Source organism: Bos indicus x Bos taurus, chromosome X (assembly GCF_003369695.1).
Source record: "Bos indicus x Bos taurus breed Angus x Brahman F1 hybrid chromosome X, Bos_hybrid_MaternalHap_v2.0, whole genome shotgun sequence".
In the NCBI taxonomy this organism is placed as follows: Eukaryota; Metazoa; Chordata; class Mammalia; order Artiodactyla; family Bovidae; genus Bos; species Bos indicus x Bos taurus.
In genome coordinates, this window is record NC_040105.1 from 39,365,597 (window position 1) to 39,381,981 (window position 16,385).

The 16,385-nt window shown below is 57.2% G+C and overlaps 1 protein-coding gene and 1 long non-coding RNA gene across 15 annotated transcripts in view; one reads left to right on the plus strand and one right to left on the minus strand.

Annotated features, from left to right (window-relative positions):
- BCOR (BCL6 corepressor) overlaps positions 1-16,385 on the minus strand; it is a 118,872-nt gene that overhangs the window by 28,592 nt on the left and 73,895 nt on the right. For 3 of the 14 annotated variants that reach the window (XM_027533123.1, XM_027533113.1, XM_027533122.1), the window contains exon 1: positions 15,687-15,968. The exons of 5 other annotated variants lie outside the window; for them this stretch is intronic. The gene's annotated coding sequence lies outside the window, so the exon portion shown is untranslated. Of the gene's footprint in view, positions 1-14,253; positions 14,368-14,897; positions 14,966-15,686; positions 15,969-16,385 lie in introns of those variants that run through there. 6 more of the 14 variants (XM_027533124.1, XM_027533121.1, XM_027533125.1 and 3 more) reach the window with 4 other exon arrangements.
- LOC113886728 lies at positions 3,395-9,657 on the plus strand. The gene is made up of 2 exons (XR_003509537.1): positions 3,395-8,640; positions 8,987-9,657. It is a non-coding gene; the product is annotated as an uncharacterized LOC113886728 (long non-coding RNA).

Sequence of the window (16,385 nt, forward strand, 5' to 3'; positions counted from 1 at the left end):
CCCCATCTCTCTGGGGTGGAGAACCGACGAAGGGGATCTTGGGGGTAAGGGACACATAGATGGGGCAGATAGGCAGTCATGCTCACCCCACTCCACTTTTAGAAAGAGCTACGGAAATTGTTGGAGAGATGAGGTCTTTCTTTTTAACTGAGGAAAAGTTCTTCAAAAGTGACTTCCCTGACCCTTGGCTGTGGGTCACGGTGAAGGGGGCAAACGATGTGATTTGGATGACAAACAGAGCAGAGGCTGTGCTGCTATATATAAGATGTGCATTCACCCTTATTTCTCAATGACCACCCCACCCCACCCCGGCCTGGTCTTCCACAGGCAGGCTATGCTTCTGGCAGTGCCAAGATGTGTGAAGTCAGTCATGAAAAGCACTTTACAAGCACCAACCTGTTTCCAGAGCAAGCTGCTAAGCTATACCTTGGCTCTGGGTTTTAATCCTTTTTTCCAGTAGAGGAGAGAAGGGGCAAGGATGCCGGAGAGGGATAGAGGGAAGGTGGCCCAGAGAAGGGGTCAGCCCAGGAGACAAGAGTGTCTGGTTTCTGGAAGAACAGACAGGAATTGTGGTGGCTGCCTGCTGAACACCCAGCTCTGGGAGAGACAAAACAGCCACCCCGCGTGGAGGTCTCTGGCTTTGCGTCTGAGTGAAAGCACAGGAGAGCTTGAGTCTCCCTCGACAGACTTGGGCCCTCATCTACTCCAGGAGTCAAGTTATGATTACCCCCAGCATGGCCTGGACACTGGGGAGAAGAGCCTGATTGACAGAAAGAGGTCAGAGGGACTACGATTAGGAGCTGTCACTCCCACCTTGGCATCCTTGAGTTGGGGGCACCTTGGCACTCTATGAAAAGACACATGGGGGAACACGGGCCCTGAGCTGCACCCCACCACCAGTGGTCTGCCAAGTCCTGCCATGAAGATACCATTATGCACCGAGGAAAAGGAGAGAACTTTTTTTTTCCTTTAAGGCCGAGTTCCCCTGGCAGACAACAGACAGGGTGCCAAGGAAGGAAGGAGCCGTGGTTGTTGAGAGGCCAGCCTGAGTGCAGGGAGGGGGGCAGCACTGGGCCACTCTTGGCACCTCTCCTTTCTCTCCACCACGCTCCTCCTGGCACCGGGCCACTTTCCACTGCCTCCGCCCTCGAGGCGACGGATGGATTGGTTCAAGTCTGCACATCAAGCTTGTCAAGTGGCACCGACAAAATGCGAAGCAGCACCACCACATTGGCCCCACTCTATGCCACCACCACCAGTGCCCCTTCCCAGGGCCTCGCTCACTAGGTACCCCTTAATCCATCAGGCACTTTTCCAGTCAGTGGCCAAGGAGGTCTGGACAGGTTTGGGGGAGCACCTGGTCCAGAAGACTGAGTGGACATCAGGGACCCCAGGCAGCATGCCGTGTGCCATGGTCGTCTGTGGGCTGGGGACCTTTGTGGGGAAAGGGACTCTCTCACTGCATGGCCAGTTCTCCATGGAGGATGCGCTGAAAGCACAATCACCACTGCCTTCCCGCTCTCTCGTTCACAGCCTGTCTCTGGGCAGGTGGCTGAACCTCTTCAGCCTCGGTGCCCTCATCTGTAAATATTTGGCACCCTGTTTTTCAGAGGATTAAACTGCACTCAGGACTTGAGTTCTGCCTGGCAATAGCTGGTGCAGGCCCAGTCTAATGCCATTAAACAGCATCTAACTCCACTAAACATACTATGCAACAAACCCCCAGAATGGCTGCGTGGTTCCTTTGTGGCGGTGGGGAGACTGAGGAAGGAACACAGAGGGGCCAGGGAGGGGTGACCTTCAGCAGGGCAAGGGGCCTTCATGGAAGCTCGCAGCACAGGAGCCCTTCCTGGGGCTGTTCCAAGCCCAGACTGAGTCACCCACAGGCACTTCTCTATGGGTGTCAAGGAAGGGAGGGGTGAAGAAGTTCCTATTTTAGGATGGGGGGGCTGCTTGGATGTGGGAGCTGAGAAAAAGTGGTCCAGGGTGTGAGGCCTTGGGGTGAGTCCTCCTGGGTTATCTTCCCCAGTGTGTGTAACAGTGGGGAGAGGGGAACCCCAAGGATGCCTCCCAGGTCAGGGGAAGGTTGCAGGTTTCCAGGGGTATGGTGGAAGGAGGTCGCAGGCTGGGTCCTCCAGCCTGTACAGGGGTGCTGAAGTTGGGGTGAGGGGGAATGGGAGGAGTGATCCTGCCTGCCAAGGTGTTATCTCTCCATGCACCCTGCAAGCCTCCGGGGCATCCCCACTCCTGCCCCAGGTTTTGCATTAGTAACAGACAGCACTGCTGAGGGCTAGCAAGGGAGAGTGGGGGGCGGGGAGAATGAGAAACTCGTGGCAGGCCCTGACCTGCAACACCCAGCACCTTCCCCGCCTTCCCCCAGGGCGCCGGGATAGAGCCACTCGGGGCAGTGAGGAGTGAACTTGGCCAGCAGCAGCAGCAGCAGCGGCGGTGGCGGCGGCGGGTGGTGGGGGAGGGGCGCCCCCTCCCGCGTCTTGGCCCGATAGGTCGGCAACAAAGGAATTTTCTCTCCCACCGCACACACACCCCGTGCGGCTGCGGGCTCCTCTCAGCTCCTCTGCCAGGTCCCTGCGTCGAGCAGTGGCCAGCACACATCCCCGCCCTCGGCCCCCGCCCAACCTTCCAGGAACTCCAGCTCTCTCCACTAGCCCTCCAAGACCCCGCTTCACACCTCGCCTGTGCGCATCTCTGGGCTCTCCCTTTCCCAGGCGCCTGCCACTGAATCTCGACAAAAAGCAACTTTGGGTGGGCACACGGAGAACCCAGAATGTGCGGTGGAACTCACCAGGGGACTGGGCACTGGAGACCCCAGCGGCCATCGTCCTGGGCTCCCTTTGGCCAGTCTGGAGTGTTGCTCTCCATGGATGCTTCCCCCCATCTCCCCTGATTGAAAGACGCAAGCCAAGTGCAGCCAACTGTAAAAGGGGGCTGGGGGCTTGAGGAGGGGGAGGGCACCAGCAAGGATCAACCTGGAGAGCTGCTGCCAGACCGGGAGTGCTGCCCACCACACACTCCCTTTCCCACACAGCAGAGCCATGGGGCAACCCCCCCCACCCCGGTCGGCTTGTGGAACTTCCCCGTCTGCCCCGACGCCATGCCTTGGCTTTTTGTCCCTTTCACTTTCTTTCACGGTGGTGCCACACACAACAACCATGTGTGTATGCAAGAGGGGCCCCACCTGGAAGCGGGTGTCCCCCCACAGGAGGCAGCAGCCCAGGACAGGAAACCTAGGTTGAATGCAATCAATCATCCTTATTCCTCTCCTTCTGCCAACCCACACCCCTCCCCCACCCCACACCCCCTCCAGTGGGGTCCCTACAGGGCTGGGTTCCCAGCTGGAGTCTCCCCCAACCTGGAGGCAAATGCAGAAGAACCGATCCATAAGGTTATTAACAGCAGCTATCATTAGTACACACAGAAAGCACAAAGGAACTTTTTACAAATAAAAGATGCAGAAAACACAGGGTCCCGCAGTCTGCACCCTGATTCCCTGCTGATTGTGTGCCGCCTGGGAGTCCTGGGAAGACTGGGGATGAGGGTCAGGGGAGGACAGGGGCTCCCACTTTCTTAACAAGGAACAATAGGAACCCCATGTCTGCTACTCAATCTTGGAACCAGAATGCCCCAAACAAAGCTGTGGGAAAACTGCAGTAGACGTGGGGGCCCGTGAATTTTTGTAGCTGTTCAGAGCTTAATTACTCCTCCTTGATCCGTGGGACTAGACACGACACCGCCAAGGTTAAAATGCCCCGAACAGCGCCGAGCAGATGTGAGCGAGCTGGCAGACGCGCAAATGAGGCCTGCCTCGGAGCACGATAACAAGTGACTAATACATTGCATATCGTTGAAAGAAAATTATTTTTCTCTAATTTGCATTTGCTTGGGGGAAAAAAAAAAAAAGCCAACCAGAGTCCCTCCTCACAAGCACGAGTCTAATCCTGGAAATACAGCCCGGCTGCTTTAAGAGAGCTGGAAGGAGGGAAAGACTGCCAGTGTTTTGGCGTTGCAGGCTTGTTTATCTTTCCGCCTTTCCTCCAAGGCGAAACTCGTTTTGCAAGCAACATTCCTACAGAAAATGGCACACGTCATAAAAAGAGACCAATTTATAGAACTGGCACCGAAGTTCATGTATCATTCCAGAAGTATCTCCCAGCTCCCCACTAGGGAACCCAACTAGATGTAGAAGTCCACATTATAACTCCAGGCGGGGGGTGGGGGGGTAAGGTTTGAGGTGGGAGGGGGGATGAAATCATCATTTGCAGATATCCCGAAAGCTGTACACCCAGGAGGCCAAGTCACACAGAAGGGCAGGATATAGAATTAAGTCAGCTCTGAATGATCCTCCAGAGCCCCAAAGGCTTCAAACTTGAGGCTGGGGTGGGGGGGAGCTGGCCCCAGGACAGCCCAGGGGCAGGCCCAGCCTCCTGACCATCCATGCCCCTTGCCAGCTTGGGCTCCAGGACCGGCCTCTGGCGGGGGGGTGGGGGTGGTGGTGCGGGGGGGATATGGCTGCCACCCACCAACTGTTCTGCCTCCCACCCTGGCGCCTCCCTGCATTGCCTGGCAGAGGACCAGGGAAGGCCTGCGGCTGTGGGCATCTATCTAGTTGATTAAGTCACAGAGTGGGTGGCGCTGTGGGCAGACCTGAAGACAGTGGCGTCCTGCAGCTTAGAGGCAAGTGCGCTCTTAAAAAAACACAGCAAGGCAAAGGGACGTAGGTAATCCAAAGCTTTGGGTCCTGAACCTACACACTGGTGTTGCCAATCCAGGAAACAGGGCCCAGTGCATAGAATACAGCAGCCGCCTGTCTCTCGAACTTGTCTGAATAACAGGGCCATTTCAGAGGAAGAACAACGGCCTTCAGAGCCTCTGCAATTTCCAGAAAGCCTTCAGTTAATAATACATTCTTTCCAACAGGCTTGCTTTAGGGCGGAAAGTTATTTTCCCAAATCTTAACAACCCTGTCACAAGCCGCTGAGGCCCCAGGCCCCAGGCAACCCCTCCAGACAGCTGACACTCATGACCCTGCAGACCTTCTCCTGCCACCTCTGCCTAACAAGTTCCCTAAACCACAAAACGCCAACCAGCGCGCCCGTCCACCCAGGTCCCGGGAGCCAGAGGGCCATGTGTCCACGGGGTGGGGATGGGGCGCCGCTGCCAAGGGTTGTCTCGCCTTGCGTCCGAGGACGCCCCGGCCAGCAAGTGGCGGCCACCTCTGCGGCTTTCCGTGGGCCTGCATAGTGCGCGCTTTGTGTGAGCGCCGGGGAGGCACAGCGCTGCCCGTGCACCAACAGCTGTCACATTATTTGCACTCGCTGTAAACAGCCTTCACATTCCCCCCTTACCACATAGTTAAAGCCAGACTAACAATCCACAGTTAGAGATCAAACCAACAACAGCAGTATTGTGTCTGCCTTCGCTGCCTTCGCACCAAGCCCAGCAGCTGGCAGGTTTCTCCGGAACAAGGGACCCCCCCTCCCCCCAACCCCTCCGGGCTCCAGCCCAGGCTGGCCAAGGCAGTGCTGCGTGTGTTGCTGCTGATTGTTAAAGCAAGAGAACACAGCCATTTCGAGCAGAGTTCGGTGGGGTTCACCGGCTCTCTCTCTTGAGTTTCCTCCTCCAGCTAGTGGCTCGGGGCAGTCCCCCCCCAATCTCCTCCGCAGGGAATAAAGGTTGTTCAGACTCCCAGACTCTGCTCAGCAAAGCGTGGGCCAGCCTGGGGTCCTGCAGCCCTCTCTACCGTGTCCCAGATGAAACGCAGCTTGGCCCCATCTGCAGCTCACAGCCCCCTTGTGTTTCTGGAAAACTGTCCAAGCCCCTGAGTCCTGACTGGTCGCCCCACTGATCAGAATGTCTCCTTTATGATTTTTGGTTAAGTCGAACATTTCCATAATCGTCATTATTAGCGCAAATTACACGCCTAATCGGTCCTTAAATAGATTTTAATTAAATAATCATACAAGGCTCATTTTATGACTTAAGAAAGGCATTACTTTTCGTTATAAACTTTCTACCAGGATATAGAATAAGGATAGCAGACAAATACTTAGTCTCTGAAAAGCACCAATAACTGATGGGCAGCGTACTGGGAGGGCAGACCCAGCCTCACACCTGGAATCGAAGTGCAGACTAGACACACCACATCTGCCCAACTTTCCTCCTCCAAAGCAGGACTTTGTCTTCTCTTTGGGGCCAGACGAAAGGAACCCCCAATGCTCCTTTTGTCCCTGCCCGTCTAGAGCCCACTTCTCACCACCCTCATCTGTTTTCCACCCCTCAGTCCGCTGAGAGCCGCGGTGGAAAGCAGGCAGGCTGTGCTTGTTAAATGCTGTGTAAAATGCTGTTAATAAAATAATAAATACAAAGGATGGAGGCTGCTGGTTCCATGGGTGTTTTGACTGGAAATGCCTTGGCACTTGTCATGTGTTTATGGGAGGGCAGACAACTCTAGGATTTACATAGTTTGGACATTTCTGTACTTCATTTATTCTTTCTTAAATGACGTAGGCCTAGAGCTATTTCAAGTTTGCCTTTGTACAGAACTGTTAAATGCCTAAGAGTTTCTCCAATTAAACCAAGTTTTAAATCAGACCCAAGGCTGGAACGGACTGACTCGCCCCACTCCACCCCTCAGCCCGAGGCTGGAGAAAACAAACAGACCCTCCACAACAATCTCCTGGCCTCTCTCTCCCCACCTTCACCACCCACCCCCTCCACGGAGGGTGGGGGGGTGGCGCACCTAAGGGTAAAGGTTAAGGTGTCTTCAGAATTACAGGCAAGGTCCTGGCTACACACTCTGGAAAGCACTGCAGTTGGGCACATCCTGGCCATACTCTAACCTCTAAAATAGTGAGCTAAGATGGGGGGAAAACTGCTGGCCTGGTAAAACCCACTGTTCGCAAAACAATGTCAGCAAAGGCTGGGAGGCATTCTTTAGAGAGGGACCAGGGATTCATGCCTACTGAAGCTCTTTCAGCACAAAGGCTTTTAGGGGAAGAAGGGAAGGGGGGGGTGGAGGAGAGTAAGGGAGGGCTCCTGTTTCAGAGCAGGCATCCCCAGAGAGTCAAGAACCAAGTGTAGCTTCAATCAAACGCTGACTTCCCCTCTGGGAGTCGAGTAAGAAACCTGATCACAGTAGCTTACTACCGGCCTGGATCCATACAGGTCTGGTTTTCTTCTCATGCTAGTAATTTTTTTAAATACATATCGATATAAAAGAAGCAATCCCTGGCAGACTTTATTGAAAACCACACTGAGACCTCATAACATCCGGACTTAATCCCTATCAAACAAACCACAGCACCTCTGGCCTCTACAGCGGGCCAGACCCTCTCACCTCTTCCCACCAGGTCTCTCGTCCAGCTGCTGCTGTTCCCTCCCCCAAAAGAATGAGGGGAGGACTAACCAAAGAGCACCTAGATACTGGTTCTGGAATCAATTCCTAACCATAAAAATGATCCCACTCCGGCAAGGGGGGGGAAGAAAAAAAAAAACCCAGCCTTTTCATATGGAATCCTTTAAAGCCCAGAATGTAAAGAACTGTAACAAAGGGAAAGAGGAACCCACCAAGACAGACCTGGAGAAAAAGCCTCGGGAACACCCTTGGAGGGGAGCTTAACCAGCAGGTTGGTCCCCTCCAAGGTTGGCCTAAGCAGGTGGGAGGGAGGGGGGTGTGTCCTCAGGGAAAGGAGGAAATGGAGAAGCAACCTATAGGAACCTGACCAGTCATTCAAAGCAATTACTAATCCTCAGGGCCTACTATGTGCCCAGTAGTCTTCTTTGATCCTAAAGGTGGATAATTATTCCCAGTCTTACAAATGAAGAAACTTACTGAGGCTCAGAGGCCATAAATAACTTGCCCCCAAGGTCACACAGCTAGTAAAAATGGGCCACGGTCAAACTCAGTCCTGGAGTTGCGGAGAGGAGCCAAGTATTGGTCAAACCGTGCCATTTGGAATTACCAAGAAGTTCGGGAAGCTTTCTCGGCCCTTTTACTCCAACACAGGGTAAAAGGATAGCACTCAGCACCTAGGAAACTCGATCGACCAGGAGCCTGCACCCTAGTTTCTCCTACACTGAGAAATCGCTCGGTCCATATTTAGTCTTTCCACTGACATCCTACACATCGCCCTGAACTGGAACACCCCAGTGTGAGGCCAGGGATCCCCACAAGGCTCCACACACTCCCCCTCCAGGAGACCAGAACAGGCAGCAGAAAGTGGGCGCTAAAGTGCTGACACCTGGAACTAGAACTAGGCTTGCCACCCTAGTTTTGCCACATGGAGCAATAAATCAAGTTATCTAGGTAGAGCAAAAGCCCTTTGGAAAGAGTGCCTACACCTACCTTTCCTAGGGACCTGAGGACCAAAGTGAGCTGGGGAGGGAAACTGAGGGGGAAGTGGCCAAGTCCAAGTCCCAGCTGGCGGCTGGGTTTATCTTTTCGTTGCCCAACTTCTCATCCAAGAAGCGCAGTGTCAGCGTTAAGCACCTCCTTCCCACCCTATCCTCAATTTCTGGGTCTGTACCGGGCTTTCAGATGCTCCAGGAACTCTCCACACCCGTTGCCACAGATGCGGCCGGCTTCAGGACCAAGAGCCGTCTCCAGCTCGGCTCGGTGGGAAGGTGAACAGGCAGGAGCGCCGGACACTCAGCCGCCCCTGTGGCTTTCCGGCCACGGGCGGGATAGAGGCCACGGGCGGGTGTCTCTTCCAGAGGCCGAGGCTCCGGATGTGCGAAATGGCTCCCGGAGCCCCTGGGGCGGGCCAGAGCCTCGGCCACGGGAGGGATCGAGGCGATGGCGGCGCCGGGTCCTCACCCCTCTAGCCAGCCGAACACGCCCCGGCGGCCCGGCCGGCCCTGGCTCCCGGCCAGTGGCTTTCTCTCTTTTTTAAACTTTCCGGCCTTGGCGATAACTGCCAATTGGGGCAGGATTTCCAGCCCCCGCCTTCCCTCCTCCACCTTCTTGCAGGCCCTTCCAGCCTCCAGGGAGACGACCCCCAGCCCCGGCAGACCATCCCCGACCCCCACCTCTTGGGCCACCTGAAGAGAGCTTCCGGAAGACAACGGCGTCGGGCAGAGTCTGGAGCTGGTCCAGGGAGGAAGTCCCGCAGCCTCCAACGGTCCGAGCCTGCTCGCGGCGTGGCGCGCGGGTGCAGAGCCGCCCCCTACTCTAGTTCTCTCAGAAAGACCTGACGGCTGGGGGGCGGGGGGTAGGTTAAAGGCCTGCCTTTACAAAAATTTTTAAGGCTTCAGATCCAAGAATTTTGCGTGTCCTTGGGCATGGCTGTGAGCGCTCAGGTAGAACAATAGAAATGAGGGGTGCCGGAAACGGTTCAGGAAGACCCCTCTATAGCCCTATAAACCTCTCCCCCCCCCCCCCAGCAGTTACTATTAGCATTAAAAGACCCTAGTGCCTTCAATGCAGTAGTGCCGGTTTATAACTTTTTCCCCGCTGGGTCCCCATACCCTAAACAAGCCCCCTCCTCACATTTTGAAATCACCAGAGCAAAGACAGCTCCCAACTCTCTGAGGTTCCAAAGCTTCTCACCTGGTCTGCTCCTGGCACCCTGACCTGACTCACCCCCATCCCCCCAGTAGTTTCTCCGGTTTGCACCTAGACAATAAATTTAGTTTAATTTAGCTTCCGGTCTTTAATTTTAGCAGGTCTCCTTTTTGCATGCAAATCAATATGGCAATTACCATCTAAAAGCTCGCCCAGCCCCGGGTCAATGTAAATTGATCATTGTCCGCCTTCCACAAAATAACACCGGGAGTCTGTGGTGCATAATGAGATTATACTGGAAACTGTCTTTTAGATCACAAATTATATTTTATGCTGTCAGGATCTTCTCCTAGCGGACTTCCCCGCTAATCAGGGGGCGCCGGAGCCCGTGGGTGCTGAGGGGCAATGGTTGGCAGGGAGACATGGCTCTAAGGAATAACTAAGTGCAGGGGCTCCCCCCCCCCATTTCCAAGATCCTCTACTGGGGGCAGGTGGAAATGAGCCTGTAATGGGAAAGAGGGCCTTCTACCAAAACGTTGCGGGAAAAGCTCGTTCTTTAATTCTCATCCAACAAAAAGTCAGCTACCCCTTGCGGAGAAACACATGGGGGGAAACCAGCCTAAGCCGTCGGTCCTGGGCCAAGTGCTCGAGACACAGGAGGCTGGGCCGCCCCGGGGACTGCGTGAGGAGACATTCCACTCCTACCCCGGCTGTTACTCAAGCGGGCGCCACCACCTAGGCCCCGGCAGCGCAGCCAGCCTTGCAAACAGACGGAATCTTGCCGGCCGGACTTTTGGGTGAAGCAGCCCAGGCGGGCTGGGGCGGGCCTCGACCTCCCCTCCCCAAACTGGGCGAGGCACCGCCAGGCCCAAACCGTGTGAGCAGACGGCTGGAGACCTCCGAGCCAGGAGAACGTACCTTCTCGCGGAGAGCAAGGCCCTCCCGCCCCGGCGCGGCCCCCGGGCCACGGGTGTGACCCTGGAGCCTAACAAAGGGCCTTCAGAGCTCCTTTCGGCCTCGGACTGGCGGGGGAGGGGTGGGCCCGCGGGGAGGGGGGCGGCGCGGCGGCCCAAGTGTACCCACACGCCCCCTGACCCGCCGTGCCGAGTCAGCCGAGCCCGGCGCCCTCGAGGAAACCACCGAGGTAGCTTGATCGAGGCCGCTGGGCACTCCCCAGGACCATTCAGGGGTTCGGGCGGCTCGGCGGCCGGCGAGCCTCCCTCCCAGCCCCGCGACCCAGCCCTGCCCCGCCCGACCCAGCGCGGGCTCCACCCGAGTGCGGTCTTCCCAATAAAAGCTGGAATTCCCGGCTGGGCTCAGACAAAGAGGGACCGCGGCAAATCGACGCCGCGGGCAAACCAAACCCAAGCCTAGTTTATGTGCACGTCTGGGGTCACAGAGGCGCCTGCTAATCCTCCCTACCGAGCAGGCCGTCCCCGCACGGTCTCCTCCAGGAAAAGAAAAAAAAAAGCATACCTCCCCTTGATTTTGCCCAGAGGCCGAACTTCGCACTTTTTTCTGTTCACTAGACCCTGTGCGCCAACCTTAGCAAACAGGACTTAGAGCAGCCCAGCATCCCTTCCTCCCCAGCCAGGAGTGTAACGCTTACTCCTAGTCTTCCTCCACCATCCATCCTCTCAAGGTCAAGAGCTCAAAAATCTTTTAGAAATCCTCCAACCTGGTCAAGACATACCTTCTCCCCCACTCTGGCTTGGAAGAAACTATAACCAAGAAGCAATCTTAGTGACTGAGGACCATCTACCCTTAGCTAGGCGCCTCTGCCCTCAGTTTCCTTCTAGCCAAAGACACGTTATTTCTCGGTAAATGAGTGTGTGAATGTGGTTGTGTGGCGCACATTTCCGTGCCCTGGTCGGTCTCCCTGGGCAGGAAAGTCTCCATCAGGCATTGAGGAGTTTTTGTCATTCAGCCTGTGTATCTAAGCGTGGATGTGTGCATATGAATGCTTTTTGTGTTTCCAAGTGACCCTCTTCACACCTTTAAATGGGCTTTTGTCTCTGGAACGAACTTACAGAAATTCTGCCCCAGTTTCCAGCTCAACAAAGTCTGGGATTTTCTCTCCTAGAATCTCGCTCTAGGTCTCAGTATTTGCATATCCATGTTTACATTCCTCTTGGCCAGTTCTTTATCTCTTCTGTATCTCTTGTTCTGTGTGGGCATCGGAGCCCAAGTGTCTTGATTTGTCTCAGCACATGTCATTCAGGCACACATCTTAATCTGTGCATTCCTGTCTAACAGTACACCTCCCCACGACTTACATTCTTGCTTTGCCTATAATGTGGTTCATTTTCAGACCAGACCAATGTTGGTTTGTAGTTTAAATGTACCTAGAGGATTCCCCTAAGATTACAATCCCTAAAAGGGAGAGGAAGGGGGAAGGAGAGGAGCATGACTAATGATTCATTTTTATATAGAGTAACCTACCCGCCTATCCACCTCTGCAAAAGCTAGACCAATGCCTTCAAGAGTTGTATTAAAATTTTAGACCAATTCAATGTTGAGTCCCCTGTATGTGTCCATACATACATTGCACACATCACTGTCCAATTCCTGTTTGGACGCTGTCTCCCTGAACATATCTGATCTGAACTCTCCACAAGTTAATGGTTAAAAGTGTCTCTACACAGACAACTCAAGAACCCTTTTGCTCTCTCCCATGCATACCTGCACACATGGGCCGAGCATTTCAGGCTTGGGTCGGCAGCAGTTTCCGTCAGAGGCCCCACCCCACTAAAGCTCTGAGCAGACCTTTCCACACCGGGCCGCTGGGAACATTGAGATCTAACCTCTGCATCTCTCAAACTCACTTCCTTAAGTGAGGGGTGCCCATTGTGTGTGTTCACATCTCCCCCATTAAGAAGTATCGGGTCAAATTAGATCACCTAGCAGCTGCGTCTGGTTCGTCGAAGAATCGAGCCGGATGCACCAGGATGTCAGCGTGCAAACACAGAACAGAAAAAGACAAACCCTGGGTCCAGACTCCCGCCCCCTCCAACCTCGAGGCTACTTTGCCTCCAGGAATTTCTACTAGACTCCCCACCCCCACTCTTCCCTTCGCCTTTAGAGGGTTAAGAGAAATCCTCGCAGCCTTCCCTTCACCCTTGGTCGCTGGGCCCGCAGGGTGGCTCGCTCACTCGCGGCTCACGGGAGTCTGCTGCCGCCTCCGCGGCCCGCCCCCCCTTCCGTCCTTCAGCCGGGAGGGAGCCTGCATGCCTGTCTAGACCGATCTATCACAGGCACACCAACAACACCCGTGAGAGCGCCGAGACCCTGCCGGGGTTCCCCCTGCCCGCACGGCTTCCCGGCGGACCGAACCCTGGAGCGTGACCGCACCGGCGGCGGGGTGGGGGTAGGAGCCTTCGGGCGCGGGCTGCCCCGAGCGCATCGCGCTGCCGCCCCGGCCCCCAGCGCTCCCGCCAGCCCGGCTGCCGGGACACAGTCACAGCTCTGCGCGCTGGGCAGTCCTATTTTTATCTTGTCTAATCCCAAACTGGGCGGGGAGCACAGGCGTCGTGCTTAGAGAACAAGAGATAGGCGAGGGAGGCGGGGAGGAACAGCCAGGCAGCTACGCGAGCGGGAGCGAGTTAAAGACACAGTCGAGGCGATCGAGAGCAGGAAGAAAAAGCGGGCTGCGCTGGGCCTCGGGGCTCCGCACGCAACACGCCGCCGGCGAAGTTACACTCGCCTCCCCGCCGCCCCTCGCCGCCAGTCCTTCCCCACTTCCCAGCGGCGCTCCCCGCAGCCCTGGCCGCGGGGCCCCGGCCTGTGTGGGAGGCAGAGGCCCGGCCGGCCCTGCAAAGAGCTGGAGAGAATCGCTAATGAGCTGTGCGGCCCATTGATCCGGAGAACACTTCCTAATTAACTCTCAGTCACCTACTGGTGACAGCGCCTCAAAGGACAGCGCTGGGGCCATCCAAGCCCCAGCCCCGACCTGCCTGCCGAGCGCCTGGCGCCCGAACCCCGCGCGCTCCCCTCACTACCTCAGGCCAATCCCGGTGAGTGGCGCCGTCAACCCGCATACTTAAGGCCGGCCTCGGATTAAACCTGGACGGCATATTAATCACCACCATCTCCACCCTTCCTCCACGCGGTGAAATCATGGCCCAGATAAACACGAGAACCACCACTGCAAAGCCCAGAGCAGATAACAAATCGGGGGTGGAGTGGGAAGGGTCGCTATGCAAACGTATTCTCCAAGTGTCCACGTACAGGAGTCTCGGAGGCCGACACTTAAAATGCCTTCCACACAAGCAATTCTGTTGGCAAAACCGAATCCAACACCTCGTAAGGATTGATTTCGGCCCGCGGTGTCCGTTTCCAGTGCCACAGGAAGTGTCAGATGGCTAGAAATACTCAAGTCTGTCTGCGTTCACCACCCACCACCTTCTGGGGTGGGCCATTTCCTCCGCTTTTTTATTCCCAAGTCATTTAAAAGATTTTTCTCCAGGAGGCTACCCCTAGAACCAAACAACACTTACCCCATCTCTGGCCTAATCTCAAAAAAAGGAAAAAAAAAAAAAAAAAACACAGCTAAAACCCAGAGCAGTCTAGTCTAGACACAGGAGGCTCTACGGATACCTATTTGAAGCGCGCTGGTTTCTTTTTAAGGTTTGTTTTTAAATACACATAACCCTCCCCCCTCCTTCGCTCTTCCATTCCCCCAACCCCCACCCTTCAGACGCCGGCGGCGCGCGTCCTCGCGCGCGGGCACTCACTAGCTGAAGATCGCGGACTTTCTGGGAAAGATTCATTAACAGCAAATTAAGCCTCGCCCGGCCTCGGCCTACACGAGGCCAGGCTCAGCCGTCTCAGGGACTGGAGGACGTGCCCACTCGAGAGTGCAGGCGGCGGGAAGCCCACCGGGACCACGCGTGCCTCGAGCCACCCTACTCCGCACACGGCGCCCCAGGGCTTGCTTGGTAAACAGCCGGCGCACGTCGCCGCCGCCCCGAGCCCCCGAGTTGGCGGAGGCTCTGCAGCGCAGCCGCCCGCCTGCTCCGAGCGCGGGCCCCGCGGCGCGGAGGCGCCTCGCCCTCCCCGCCTCGGCGGAGGATCGCGCCGTGTGCGCAAGTTCCTCTTCGCCCTCAGCCTCCGCGCCGCACGCCCTCCGAGCGGGACCAACTTCCTCCGGCCACAGACTTGCACACGCCCTACAGGGCTTCCCACCAGACTCGTAGCTGCCCAGGTCTAGCCCCCACCCCCTCGCTCTCCCTTCCCGCCGCCGCCCCCGCACGATCTACCCCCGCCCCTGGGGACTCACAACTTGAAACCAACCCTACGACTTCGTGGGGAGGGTGGGGGTGGACCAGGGTCGCAGATTAAAATTTTAAAAGAACATTTACAAAACAAAGCGTCTGACCTGGCGGGCGGGTGGACGGGCCGAGTCGGAACCCCTCGCTCTCCTCGATTTCCTAGTATTTTTTTTTTAAATCCACGTGATTCGCGCTTTGGAGCAAGCCAAAAAAAAAAAAAAAAAAAACCCGGGACTCCCCTCCCGTGTTGTGCGGCGGCGGCGGCAGCAGGTCGAGCTCGGCTCGGCCCGGGGCGCCCGCCACACACACCCTGCGCACGCACACGCCGTCGTTCCACGAGCAGGAACGAGCGGCCCCCGGAGAGGCGAGACGAAGCAGCGGCGGCTGGGGGTTTTTACAGTTCTTTCCCGAGTCGAAAAAGAAAGCAGACGGGAACCCGCCGCCCTCCCCTTCCTGCTAGCGAGCTAACGCCGAGCCGAGCTTCCCAGCTTCCAGCCCAGCTCCCCCCCGCTGGCCCCCCCACCGCGCCCGACTCGCGGCGCTCAGCGACGACCGCGCTCCCGCGCACACAGGCACACACTAGCTGCAAACTTCCACTCCGTGAACTCCCCGCTCTCCTCCCAGCCCCCCGGGAGGCGGCAGCAGCCCCCCCCCCGCCGCGCCCCTCCCTCCCCGGAGCCCACTTGGGGCCGCTTAAGTTGGCTGCATTTTTAATAACTTATAGCTAGGAAATAAAAATGAAAGCGAGCAAAACAGCCAAAGTGAAGCACGAGGCACAAGCTTCGAGGGGGTACGCGAGAGTCAAAAGAAACCACCCGCCGCGAGCGGAGGCCCCGAGGGAGGGGGCCGACTGCAGCCCGCCGCCTCCCCCGGGGAAAGGTGTTCCGGGCACTGACCTGAAATCCCCGGCCGGGGAGTAAGCAGAGAGCCTGCGATCCGGCGCTTTGAAGTTTTTCCCCGGAGCAGAGTCGAGGCGGCGAGGAGAAGCAAGGGGCGACGGGGTGGATGGGAACTGGTGTGCGGGGTTGGAGGAAAGTGGGGTGGCGACGTTGGCGACGGAAGAAGGAGCCGGGCCGGGGAAGCGCGGCGAGCAGCAAAGTTTGCCGTCCCCGGCTGCCCGCAGCCCGCTCGCGGCGCCGCGCTCGCTCGCCTCCCTCGCCGTCTGCTGCCAGCCGGCTGCCCTCGGGGTCGGCCCCGCCGAGGGGTGGGCTCTGGGCCGGGTGGGGGCGGGGCGGGGCGGGGCGGGGCGGCCTCAAAGCCTCCGGGCAGGTGGCGACAACCCCGCGCGATCCTCCGGGCTCCGGCGGCTGGGCCGGGCTCGGTCGGGCTCAGCAGCTCCCGCACCGCCGCTGCTGCCGCCCGCGCTCGGGCAGGAGCCCCAGCGCCATGTTGACGGTTCGCCGCGAGCGCCCGCTCGGGCTGGGTGTGTGTGAGTGTGTGAGTGTGTTGGCCAAGTCGTCCCTGCGCGGCGACAGCGCGGCTTGGGCTCCCCGCCCGGCGGCTCACGGGCTCCCCCTCCGCCGCCGCCTCGTTCCCGCTCTCGGTCGCGGCTCCGGCGCGTCTCCCCCGCAGCCGCCGAGCTCGGTCCACGTTCA